The sequence below is a fragment of the Macaca fascicularis genome, chromosome 16, assembly GCF_037993035.2.
Source record: "Macaca fascicularis isolate 582-1 chromosome 16, T2T-MFA8v1.1".
Classification (NCBI taxonomy): Eukaryota; Metazoa; Chordata; class Mammalia; order Primates; family Cercopithecidae; genus Macaca; species Macaca fascicularis.
This window is the reverse complement of record NC_088390.1, coordinates 38,914,853-38,927,313: the sequence shown is the minus strand read 5'-3', so window position 1 is coordinate 38,927,313 and position 12,461 is coordinate 38,914,853. Positions and strand designations below refer to the sequence as shown.

Genomic DNA, 12,461 nt, shown 5'->3' with positions numbered 1-12,461 from the left:
TTAATGAGTTCATTACTGAATTCCAAAGGAAAACCAGAGAGTGGATGAGCTACTGTTCAGCCCTCAAAGTGACTGAATCCATAGTGAGGGAGCCATTTCTACCAGGCGCAGCATCAGAACCATTAACAGCTCAGGGCTATTACAAAGGCAGCCTGGGTGCTCCAGGGCGGGTGTGTGAAGGAAAAGTGACCCAGACTGTGAATCTGCAGCCACGTGGTCTGGGAAGGCCTCGGTGGCTGTTATTCCAGGAGTGTGAAAGAATTGTGTGAGTCGCCACTAGAAGCTTTCCCTGGTTCAAACCCAGTGAAATTCATATCACAGGAATTTAGCTCAGGGCTTCAAATGCATACTCCCAAGTACCCCAGTCCTTTAGAAAAGACACCGAGAAAAAGAAAGAGACCTTAAATTCTTATTGTGTATAGAGGAAAGGGAGAAAGCATTTCATCCTACTTTCTATTCTTCAGTATTTTAGAGATTGACACTTATGTGGAACCAAAAAAAAAAAAAAAAAAAAAGATCGAGGCTGGGCATGGTGACTCAACGTCTGTAATTCCAGCACTTTGGGAGGCTGAGGTGGGCGGATCATGAGGTCAGGAGAATGAGACAGTCCTGGCTAGCGCAGTGAAACCCCGTCTCTATTAAAAATACCAAAAAAAAAAAAAAAAATTAGCCAGGTGTGGTGGCGGGCACCTGTAGTCCCAGCTGCTCAGGAGGCTGAGGCAGGAGAATGGCATGAACCTGGGAGGTAGAGCTTGCAGTGAGCCGAGATTGCACCACTGCACTCCAGCCTGAACGACACAGCAAGACTCCATCTCAAAAAAAAAAAAAAAAAAAAAAAAAATCACCTGGATACTTGCAAGCTTTAAGCTGGGTACAGTGGCTCATGCTTGTAATCCCAGCACTTTGGGAGGCCAAGGCAGGAAGATCGCTTGAACCTAGGAGTTCAAGACCAGCCTGGGCAACATAGTGAGACAGTGTCTCTACAAATTTTTTTTTCTTTTTAATTAGCTGGGTATGGTAGTGCACACCTGTGGTCCCAGGTACTTGGGAGGCTGAGGCAGGAGGATCACCTGAGCACCAGAGGGAGGTCAAGGCTGCAGTGAGCAGTGGTCATGCCACTGCACTCCAGCATGGGCAACAGAGTGAGACCCTGTCTCAAAAAAAAAAAAGCAAGATTTGGCCAGGCGCAGTGGCTCACACCTGTAGTCCCAGCACTTTGGGAGGCCAAGGCAGGTGGATCACTTGATGTCAGGAGGTCAAGACCAGCCTGGCCAACACAGTGAAACCCTGTCTCTACTAAAAATACAAAAATTAGCCAGGTGTGGTGGCACACGCCTGTAATCCCAGCTACTAGGGAGGCTGAGGCAGGAGAATTGTTTGAGCCTGGGAGGCAGAGGTTGCAGTGAGCAGAGACCACGCCATTGCACTCCAGCCTGGGCGTCAGAGTGAGACTCTCTCTCAAAGAAAGCAAGATTTAATTATTGCTTTAATATGCATGGGATTATCTAGTCAAGATTTAGCATGCCACCTCTTAGGGCTGTGAGATCTGTACTGTGCACACTCCACAGGTGCCACTCACCTAGACTGTGACACGAAAGGCATCCTGGAGTAGTACAGCATGGCAGCCCTCACATTTTATTTATTTATTTATTTATTTATTTATTCATTTTTGATACAGAGTCTCGCTGTCGCCCAGGCTGGAGTGCAGTGGTGCAAGCTCCGCCTCCCAGGTTCACACCATTCTCCTGCCTCAGCCTCCCAAGTAGCTGGGACTACAGGCACCCACCACCACACCTGGCTAATTTTTTGTATTTTTAGTAGAGGCGGGATTTCACCATGTTAGCCAGGATTGTCTCAATCTCCTGACCTCGTGATCCGCCCGCCTAGGCCTCCCAAAGTGCTGGGATTACAGGCGTGAGCCACTGCACCCAACTGGCCCCCACATTTTAAATGACTCACCAGATAATCAGATACGTAATATATAATCATCGAATCCCAGGGTCAGAGTGGAGCTAATGATCATGAAATCCAGCTTCCTCTGTAGGCAGTGCTCCCCAGAGTGTCCCACCCTTGCTTGGATACCTCTGGGGTTAGGAAACTCGCTACTTCTAAGGGTTGGAAGGCAGATTCCCACAGGCCTCACTGGGCTTCTCACTGGACTGCACTTATACAGGAAATATTTAGAAACTAGTCATTCATACATTGATCAGGAAATATTTAGATATTCCTGATATATCATTGATACAGGAAATATTTAGAAACTAGTCATTCCTTCTTGTCCCCTAACTGTTGGCTTTTTTTTTTTTTTTTTAGCGTTACCTCCTACAGGGTTTGCAAATGTAGTTTTGACATGCTGCCAGGTGTGAACAGCACACTGCTTTTGCTCTTTGGACGTCCCTTCTCATTAATACACATGTTTGGACATGAGGATCAATGAAGTGTTAATAAACTGGCCAAGCCACAGCTGAAATAGGACTTCACCAGTGTCACGAGACAGCCAGTGGGCCTCCCTTTCCTGTCACACTGTGGAGGCAAAAGCAGGGCAGGCCTGCACACATACGCATTTAAGATACGGCACAATAGCAGTGTGCCAGGCTCCTCAGCTCCAGAGAACAGAGAGGTTCTTCAGTCTGGATAGTGAAGTGGAAAATGCTTTCTTTTCTTTCTTTGTTATAACTGCTGGTGCCATGATAATCCTCTTTCGGCCCGGTGGTTATTTGGCACTTCCATTTCTTTCTCTTTTTCACTGTGCAAGTCACTGAATGTAAAAGGTGGATAAGACTTGAGGCACACAGACAAATGCTGCTGAGAAGGGTAAGTGCTGTCATAGATGTGTGTTCTGGGAGCCGGGGGTTCCTAGAAGGAGCTGCAAACCTGGTGAAGAGGGAAGGACAGTCTCAGAGCCCTCGGGGGAGCTTCCTGGAAAGGGCTACAGCTGAGGAAATGCAGAGGAGGAGGAAGAGAGGAATTAGCCGGGTGAAGTTAGGGGAGGAAAAGAGAGAGTATTATAGTAAAATCTGGATGTGCTGAAGCTGTTTCAGAGAAGGCGAAGAGTTAAGTCTACCTGCCTAATCGGGTGAGGCGGGCAAGCACCCTGGAGGAGAGTTACAGTGATGGAAAGGGGGCAGAGAGAGGCAGGGGCCTAGTCCCAGGAAGCTTCAAATGCCAGGTGAATAGTAAGAGTGCACACATCGAGTACCTACTGCGTGCCAGGTCCTATGCAAAAGTTTTACACGGATTTTTGCTTTCATCCACCTGCACATTCTCTTGGAGCTGGGACTGGACCACTCTCTGATTCTAGATACTTTCTGGCTAACTATCTAAAGAGCTTTATTGTGATATAAATTCACATACCATACAATTCACTCACTTAAAGTATGCAATTCAAAGGTTTCTAGTATATTCAGAGTTGTGCAACTATCACCATAATCAATTTAGAAATAATTATCATAAATGGAAACCCTTTGGCAGAACTTTCATTCTCTGAAAGTTCCCACCCAACTCTAGGCAATCGCTAATCTACTTTTTGCCCCTGTAGCTTTGCCTACACTGGACATTTCATGTCAACAGGATTATATAATACGTGGTCCTTTGTGACCAGCTTCTTCCACTTGGCATAACATTTGCAAGGTTCAGCTATGTTGTAGCATGAATCAGGACTTCATTCTCTTTTATTGCCAAATAATATTCCACCGTATCGATAGAGCACATTATGTTCACCTGTCTGTCAGTGGGTAAACATTTCAGTCGTCTCCACTTTTTGGCTATTATGAATAATGCTGCTTTGAACTTGTGGATATAAGTTTTTGTATGGACATGATTTCATTTTTCTTGAGTTAAATTTTTGAGTCATATAGTAAACTACATCTTTAACTTTTTGAGAAACTCCCAAACCATTTTCCAAAGCAGGTGACCACTTTATATTTCTACCAGCAGCGTATGAAGCTTCTCCTTTCTCCATTCCTTGCCAGCACTTACTGTCTTTTTTTTTTTTTTTTTTTGAGATAGAGTCACTCTGTCACCTAGGCTGGAATGTAGTGGCACAATCTTGGCTCACTGCAACCTCTGCCTTACAGGTTCAAGCAATTCTCCTGCCTCAGCCTCCCGAGTAGCTGGGATTACAGGCCCATACCACCACGCCCAGTTAATTTTTGTGTTTTTAGTAGAGACGGGGTTTCACCATGTTGGCCAGGCTGGTCTCGAACTCCTGACCACAAGTGATCCACCCACCTCAGCCTCCCAAAGTGCTGGGATTATAGGCGTGAGCCACCATGCATGGCCATTATCTGTCTTTTTGATTATAGTCATCCTAATTGATATGAAAAGGTATCTCAGTGTAGTTTTGATTTACATTTCCCTGATGACTAATGGTGTAGAGCACATTTTCATGTGCTTATTGGCTATTTGTATATCTTCTTTTAAAAATATCTGTTTAGATCCTTTGTCCGCTTTTCAATTGGGCTGTCTTTTTATTATTGAGTTCTAAGAGTTCGTTATGTAGTCTAGATACAAGTTATTTATCAGATACATGATTTGCAAAGTTTTTTTCTATTCTGTGGGTTTTTTCACTTTCCTTTTTTTTTTTTTTTTTTTTGAGACAGAGTCTCTCTCTGTCACCTAGGCTGGAGTACAGTGCCATGATCTCGACTCACCACAACCTCTGCCCCCCGGGTTCAAGCAATTCTCCTGCCTCAGTCTCCTCCCGAGTAGTTGGGATTACTACACCTGGTTAATTTTTGTACTTTTAGTAGAGACAGGGTTTCATCATGTTGGCAGATTGGTTTTGAACTACTGACCTCAGATGATCCGCCTGCCTCAGCCTCCCAAAGTGCTAGGATTACAGGCATGAGCCACCGCGCCCAGCCTCTTTTCTTTTTCTTGATGGTATCCTTTGAAGCACAAACGTTTTTTATTTTGACAAAATTTAGTTCATCTATTTTTTCTTTTGTTGCTTGTGCTTTTGGTTTAGAGACCATATTTTTAACCAATAACATTATTTGAACTTGATTCTGTGAGTTATGGAAAGCGACTGAAGGACTTAAAGTTGTAGAATGACCTAAAACTTTTAATTTTTAAAAATCAAACTAATACTTATACATGTGTGGCAGGCTAATGATGATTCCCAAAGAGATGTTCATGTTCTAATCCTTAGAACCTGTGAATATTATCTTATTTGGAAAAAGGCTCTTTGCAGATTTAATAAGAATCTCAAAATTAGATCATCCTGGATTATTGAGGTGGGCCCTATGTGGCACTAATAAATCCTTATAAAAGAAAGGTAGAGGGACATTTAATACTCACAGAGAAGGCAGTGGGAAGACAGAGGCAGAGACTACAATGATGAAGCCACAAGTCAAGGAGTGCTGGCAGCCACCCGAAGCTGGAAAAGACAGAACCCTAGAGGCTCTGGAGAAAACATGGCCCTGCCCGCACTTGGATTTCAGACTTCTGGCCTCCAGAACTGTGAAAAAGTAATTTCCTGTTGTTTTAAGCCGCTAAGTTTATGGTAATTTTGTACAGCAGCCATAAGAAACTAATACAATATGGTTTTTTTAAAAATCAAAGTGAAAGGGTTTTAAATGAAAAGATAAACAACATGCTGCTGCTGCTCTGTGTGTGTGTGTGTGTGTGTGTGTGTGTGTGTGTGGAGACAGGGTCTTCCTATGTCACCTAGTCTGGTCTTGAACACCTGGGCTCAAACGATGCTCCTGCCTTGGCCTCCCAAAGTGCTGGGATTATAGGCATGAGCCACAGGGCCAGGCCTTTAAAAAAAATCATATTTGAACATCATCTATTTTATTTATTTATTTATTTATTTTAAGTTCTGGGATGTGCAGGTTTGTTACATAGGTAAACATGTGCCATGGTAGTTTGCTGCACCTATCAACCTATCACCTAAGTATTAAGCCCAGCATGCATTAGCTATTTATCCTGACTCTCTCTCTCTCCCCCAACCCCCACCCACAACTGGCCTCTTGTGTGTGATGTTCCCCTCCCTGTGTCCATGTGTTCTCATTGTTCAGCTCTCATTTATGAGTGAGAACGTGTGGTGTTTGGTTTTCTGTTCCTGTGTGAGTTTGCTGAGGATTATGGGTTCCAGTTCCATCCTTGTTCCTGCAAAGGACATGATCTCATTTGTTTTTATGGCTGCATAGTATTCCATGGTGTATATGTATCACATTTTCTTTATCCGGTCTATCATTGATGATCATTTGGGTTGATTCCATGTCTTTGCTATTGTGAATAGTGCTGCAATGAACGTACATGTGGACATCATCTATTGACCTTTGACTATAAAAGATGGTAGTTTAGGGCAGGCATGGTGGCTCATGCCTATAATCCCAACGCTTTTGGAGACCAAGCCTCAAGGATCTCTTGAGTCCAGGAGTTCAAGACCAGCCTGGACAACACAGCAAGACCCCATCTCTATGAAAAATAATAATAATAATTATCCAGGTGCAGTGTTGCATACCTGTAGTCCCAGCTACTCAGGAATCTAAGGCAGGAGGATCACTTGAGCCCAGGAGCTCAAGGTTACAGTGAGCTATGATCATGCCACTGTACTCCAGCCTGAGCAACAGAGCTAGATGCTATCTCTAAAAAAAAAAAAAAAAAAAAAAAAAAAAAAGATTTATTTTACTTAGATGCCTTTGGCTACTCCCTCCCAATTTTTACTAGTTTTTCCGTTATCTTTAGCTTACTGTCAGTTACTGTTGCAACTCAAAATACTGTAATCATCAAATCTAAGAAACCATCTACTATAAGACGCACCATTATTTTCTATTCCACTAAGGAAAAACAGGACTGCCAATTATACTTCCGCAGTATCATGAAGAGTAAGGAGCTTCCCAGTTCAAAGACATTACGGGTTGAAAAAAATGGGGCCTTGGAAACAGTGAAATAAAAAAATATACAAGAATTTTTTTTCATGCTCCATCAACTTCAGACCCCCTTGACTCACCATGTAAGTGGCCCAGATTTTCTCCTTACTGTTCCCTGTCTCTCTCTGAACTTTTGACAACTATAGCTTTACTTTTTTACATTGTTAATATTAATATTTATATTGTTTTCCACTTTGGTGATTGATTCTAAAGCCAAAACCCCAATAGCTGACATTTATATTACTATGATTTTACAAGCATTGTTTCCTTCAGAGCCAGGTAGTATACTAGGTTTACATTTCCTTCTCATGGATTCATTTCTCTCTCTATGGACCGCTATGCTAATGGCCAACCCTCAGTTCAAACTGGTCATTTCATAATTGGAGTCTTTAAATGTTGTTTGTCAGTCTTTAAATGTTGTTTGTCAAGTCTCAGGCTAATTATAAAAAGCAATTAGACCCTAAAAACTAAACATTTATGATACTGGCATATGTAGCCCCTGCTCTTTGACATCACTCTATCTGTAGACCTTCTCTTTAATTCCTTATCATCTAAACCCGGAGTCAGCAAACTTTTTTCTGTAAAGAGCCAGATAATAAATATCTTAGGCTTTGCAGACCATATGGTTCCTGTTACAAGTATTCAGCTCTTCCATTGTGTCACAAAAGCAGCCATGGACAATATGGAAATGAATGGACATGACTGTGTTCCAGTAAAATTTTATTTACAAAAACAGACAACCAGATTCGGTCCTGGGTCTTAGTTTGCCAACCCCTGATCTAGAAGAATAAATCCTGGCCCTCATATCTTGGGACGCTATGAATATTTCAATTTGGAAGGTTTTGAATACTCTAAACTGAAATGACTGTAACATGGGCCACACAGGACTGAAAAACACACTTGAAAATATAAAATTCTTTAGATGTCATGAATATGGGTCATCTTCCGGCCCTAGGAGGAAGGAAGTCTGCTGAAGTTGCACTCGTACGTTTCTCCATTCCTTGGGCAAATCAAGTAAGACAGAACAGAGAAATGTCTTTCATCCAACCACACAATTTCTGGGTCAAAGGTGGCCTTTCAACTCCAAAAATAGAACTCTTCGCAACCTCCACTTCCTGCTGACAAGAAGTGTGAACCCTTGGATTTCTAACTGTGAAAGGATGCGATTCATGGAACTTTTTTTCCTAACCACCAAAATGAAATCCTGGGTGATAAAGCTTACAAGGAATCAGTAACAATTGTTGGAATGTTGCCAGGGTTTAAGGGTATCAGATGGAAAATTCTATACATGTGACCCAGATCAGATTCTAAGAAATAATTTCAAACTTTAAAATGAAAAATATAATGCATAATAATATTTCTTTATTCATACTATCACTAATTTCCCAGCTCAAATCTAATTCTGGGAAATTAATCATTGGCATTGTCTTTAGATTTATCCTCTTGAAAATTTAGGAATTTAAGCCAGCATGTAAGATCTATCACTCATATAAGCCAAACAGCCATATTTATGATTCATTTTAATATCTAAACCAGTAAGAACCACTCATTCGGCCATGATAATAAAAGTTGTGTTTTGAGTTTAAAATGACCTGATATAATAGAATCTTCTTTTTGTTTTCCCTCTTCAAGATATGACTTGTGATTTAATATACGTTTCCTTTTTTAGACCTAGAAAATAATAGAAGTTAGAGTGTGTATCCTGGGGCTAGGCACGGTGGCTCATGCCTGCAATCCCAGCACTTTGGGAGGCCAAGGCAGGTGGATCACTTGAGGTCAGGAGTTCGAGACCAGCCTGGCCAACATGGTGAAACCCTGTCTCTACTAAAAATACAAAGATTAGCTAGATATGGTGGCGTGCACCTGTAATCCCAGCTACTCTGGGAGGCTGAGACAAGAGAATCGCTTGAACCCAGGAGGCGGAGGCTGCAGTGAGCCAAAATCATACTACTGCACTCCAGCCTGGGCAACAGAGCGAGACTTCATCTCAAAAAAAAAACAACAACAAAAAAGAGTCTGTATCCTGGGAGACCCATAACTCTTCTCTGTCTGCACTCTCCCAGTCTGCAACTATGCTCTGCCTCTCATGGCTTTGAGTACAAACACTCTCTGCAGGAATAGAGTTAAGCTTAAGAAAGAAATTTGCCCTTCTCCCTCACGTTACTACAGTCTTATTTCTGCAGGGAAAACACCCTGAGATCCTCAAAGATATTATCTAAATGCTGTTGAGTTTTGTATAAGTATTATATAAGTACAATATATTGTTTCTCTCTTCAAATGTATTGAATCTCTCTTCAAAGAGATTGAAACCTACGTTTCAAAGAGTGTGTTTTTAAATATTATTACATGGTTTACTTTGCAAGTGCTATGTACTAGGTCATAAAGTGAAAATTTAATCTGTAATTATACTTAAGTGAGCAAAAAATGCTGCATTTTCAGTTTTATGCTTTAAAATATTTTTGCATAAGCTAAAAGTATGGCCTCATTTTCCCAAAGTATGCCATTCACTTCTAACAGTTTACAGATTAAACTCTAATTTAATTAAGACTGAAAAAGAGGCCGGGCGCGGTGGCTCAAGCCTGTAATCCCAGCACTTTGGGAGGCCGAGACGGGCGGATCACAAGGTCAGGAGATCGAGACCATCCTGGCTAACATGGTGAAACCCCGTCTCTACTAAAAATACAAAAAATTAGCCGGGTGTGGTGGCGGGCGCCTGTAGTCCCAGCTACTCGGGAGGCTGAGGCAGGAGAATGGCGTAAACCCGGGAGGCGGAGCTTGCAGTGAGCTGAGATCCGGCCACTGCACTCCAGCCCGGGCGACAGAGCCAGACTCTGTCTCAAAAAAAAAAAAGACTGAAAAAGAACCTCTAATGGAAATAGCATACATGCTTGATTTGGTGGGAAACTCCTTAAATTTAATATTCTCAGGTCCACACCAAATGTCTTGTGTTACTTTGCAAAGACTGACTTCTCACAACTGGCCACTAGATACATCTGTATGGACTTAGCTGAATGATTTTCATTTTTCTAAATAACAAAACATTTGTGTGTTAACTTTCCATTCTCTATAGGTAGTTGGGCACAGATTGACTAAAATGGCACCTCTTGTTCCCTGTTGACTGAAGCACAGCAGCTGGGGGTTTTTAAGATTTATTTAACCGTACTTTGCTCACTCAATTCCATTCCTTCTTGTGGCCCTCCAGCTGGTCTCATATCTACAGGGTGTAAAGAAAAAAAAGGGGGAATTTCTTCAGTAATGGAAGCACACGTCCCAAAAGCAAGGAATTAATATTAGCCCCAGCATTTGTCAGAGAAGCATCAGCAGAAGCTTCCACCACCCTCTTCAGCTGTTTTTTGTACTTCACCCTTTGCAACAGACTATTATAGGACTCACTGATAAGCCTCTAGATCTCATCCCCATTAAGGATTTAAACTTTCCAAATAAAACATTCCTCCTTGAGAAACAGAATCTTTGCTGTATGTCTATATATGCCCTCATTACCTTGCTTAGGGATGTTCTTCTTTTAAAATATATTTTTCCAGCTGGGTGCAGCGGCTCATACCTGTAAACCCAACACTTTATGAAGCTCAGATGGGAGAATCGCTGAGGCCAGGACTTCAAGACCAGCCTGGGCAACATAGCAAGACCTTAACTCTGTGAAAATAAGAAATTAAAAAATTAGGTGGGCATGGTGGCACATGCCTGTAGTTGCAGATACTCAGGAGAATGAGGCAGGCAGGAGAATCGCTTGAGCCCAGGAATTCAATGCTGCAGTGAGCTATGATCACACCACTGCACTCCAGCCTAGGTAACAGGGAGAGACCCCATCTCTAAATTAATTAATTAATTTTTAAAAAGTAATAAAAGTAATTATGGCATATGGATGGGGAAATATTGGAAAACTTAAATAAAATTATAAAGAAAAAATTTAAGTCACCTATAATTTTGCCATGCAGAAATTACTATTACTATCCTATTTAAGTAGCTATGAAGTTATAATAGAAAGCAGGTTGATTTTCTCCTTTAATATACTACAAGTAATTTCCTGTTAACAGAAAACTTTAAGCAGTCATTTAAAAATTTTTGTTTATTGGGCATTTTGATAATTTCCCATTTTTTATTGTAATTTATGCTATGATGAAGCATCCTTATAATAAATATTTGTAACACTTCAGATTTTTTTAGGATAACTTCAAATAGGGTATGGGCAAAGAAGAAAGTGTGTGTTATCCAATGGAAGAGCAAGTATGAAAGCCAGGAGGGAGCAGAGAGCCCAGCACATGGTGGACCTGAAAACGGTTGAGTAGGGCTGGAGCCTAGAGAGCTGGGAAGGAGCAGGAGGCCTGGGAGCTCGAGAGGTCAGCGGATCACAAAGACACCCAGAGGAGCTTGGTCTTTTTCCTGAGAGAATTGAGGAGCTAATAGAGAGTTTCAAGCACGAAATCAGGCTTGTGGCTTAGAGACATGTGCTTTACTAAGATCATTCTGGTTGCAGCTTGAAGAGTGGATGGCAGGCAGCAGCTGTTAAAATGCTTCAGGTGAGATCTGATGAGTCTTAGTAGTGAAGTGGTAGTAAGGGAGGAAAGAAGAGAAGTGGGTTTGGAACAGGTTTAGGAGGTAAAATCTTCAGGATGTGGTGATGGATCGCTGTGGAGTGGGAGGGAGGTGACATCATGGAGGGTCCTCAGACTTCTGGCTTGGGTGATGGGTGGCCAGTGAACCCAGCTGTCTCTTATCCAAGTGCAAATATCTAAGAGGCAGCTGAATATAAGGTTTGGAGTTAAAATGGGCTAGAGGTATAGATTTGGGAGTTATCAGCATATGGCATTACCTGAGTATCAATTTACAAAATAAAGTTTCATTTTGCCATAGATCTAAAAAATATATAGAGAATTACCTGAAGTCCTGCGAATGGAAGAAGAGGGTAGAGGAGACAAAAGGAATGGTAAAAGAGTAGGAAGACCAGAACACGCTGTGCCTTGAAAGCCATCATGATCTTATTCAGTAGTTGGCAGAAAACCAACTATTGACAGAATTCAGTGATTTGGAAAACCCAGGGAAGCACGATGGGATGATCAAGTCCGGCTTCTTGAAGAGGACCTGCTGTTATTCATTTTGTAACCACCAAACAAAATAACCTTAGTGTAGATAAAGCCAAATAGAGTTGTTTTGCACCAAACAATGGGAGTGGAGGGACTCAGCCCTGCTATGGTAAAATGGGCATATCAGCCTCGTGCACTCTTAAGACCTACATAGAGTTTTTAGTGAGACTATCTACCCAATACTAGCCACCTTCTACTTTTTTTTTTTTTTTTTGAGAAGAAGTCTCACTCTGTCACCCAGGCTGGAGTGTGGTGGCGCAATCTCGGCTTACTGCAAGCTCCGCCTCCCGGGTTCACGCCATTCTCCTGCCTCAGCCTCCCGAGTAGCTGGGAATACAGGTGCCCACCACCACTCCCGGCTAATTTTTTTGTTTTGTTTTTATTTTTGTTTTGAGACGGAGTCTCGCTCTGTCGCCCAGGCTGGAGTGCAGTGGCGTGATCTCAGCTCACTGCAAGCTCCACCCCCCAGGTTCACACC

General features: G+C 42.1%; 1 protein-coding gene across 1 annotated transcript in view; it reads left to right on the top strand.

Moving 5' to 3' along the window:
* MYO1D (myosin ID) overlaps positions 1–12,461 on the top strand; it is a 377,798-nt gene that overhangs the window by 324,642 nt on the left and 40,695 nt on the right. The window lies entirely within an intron of this gene.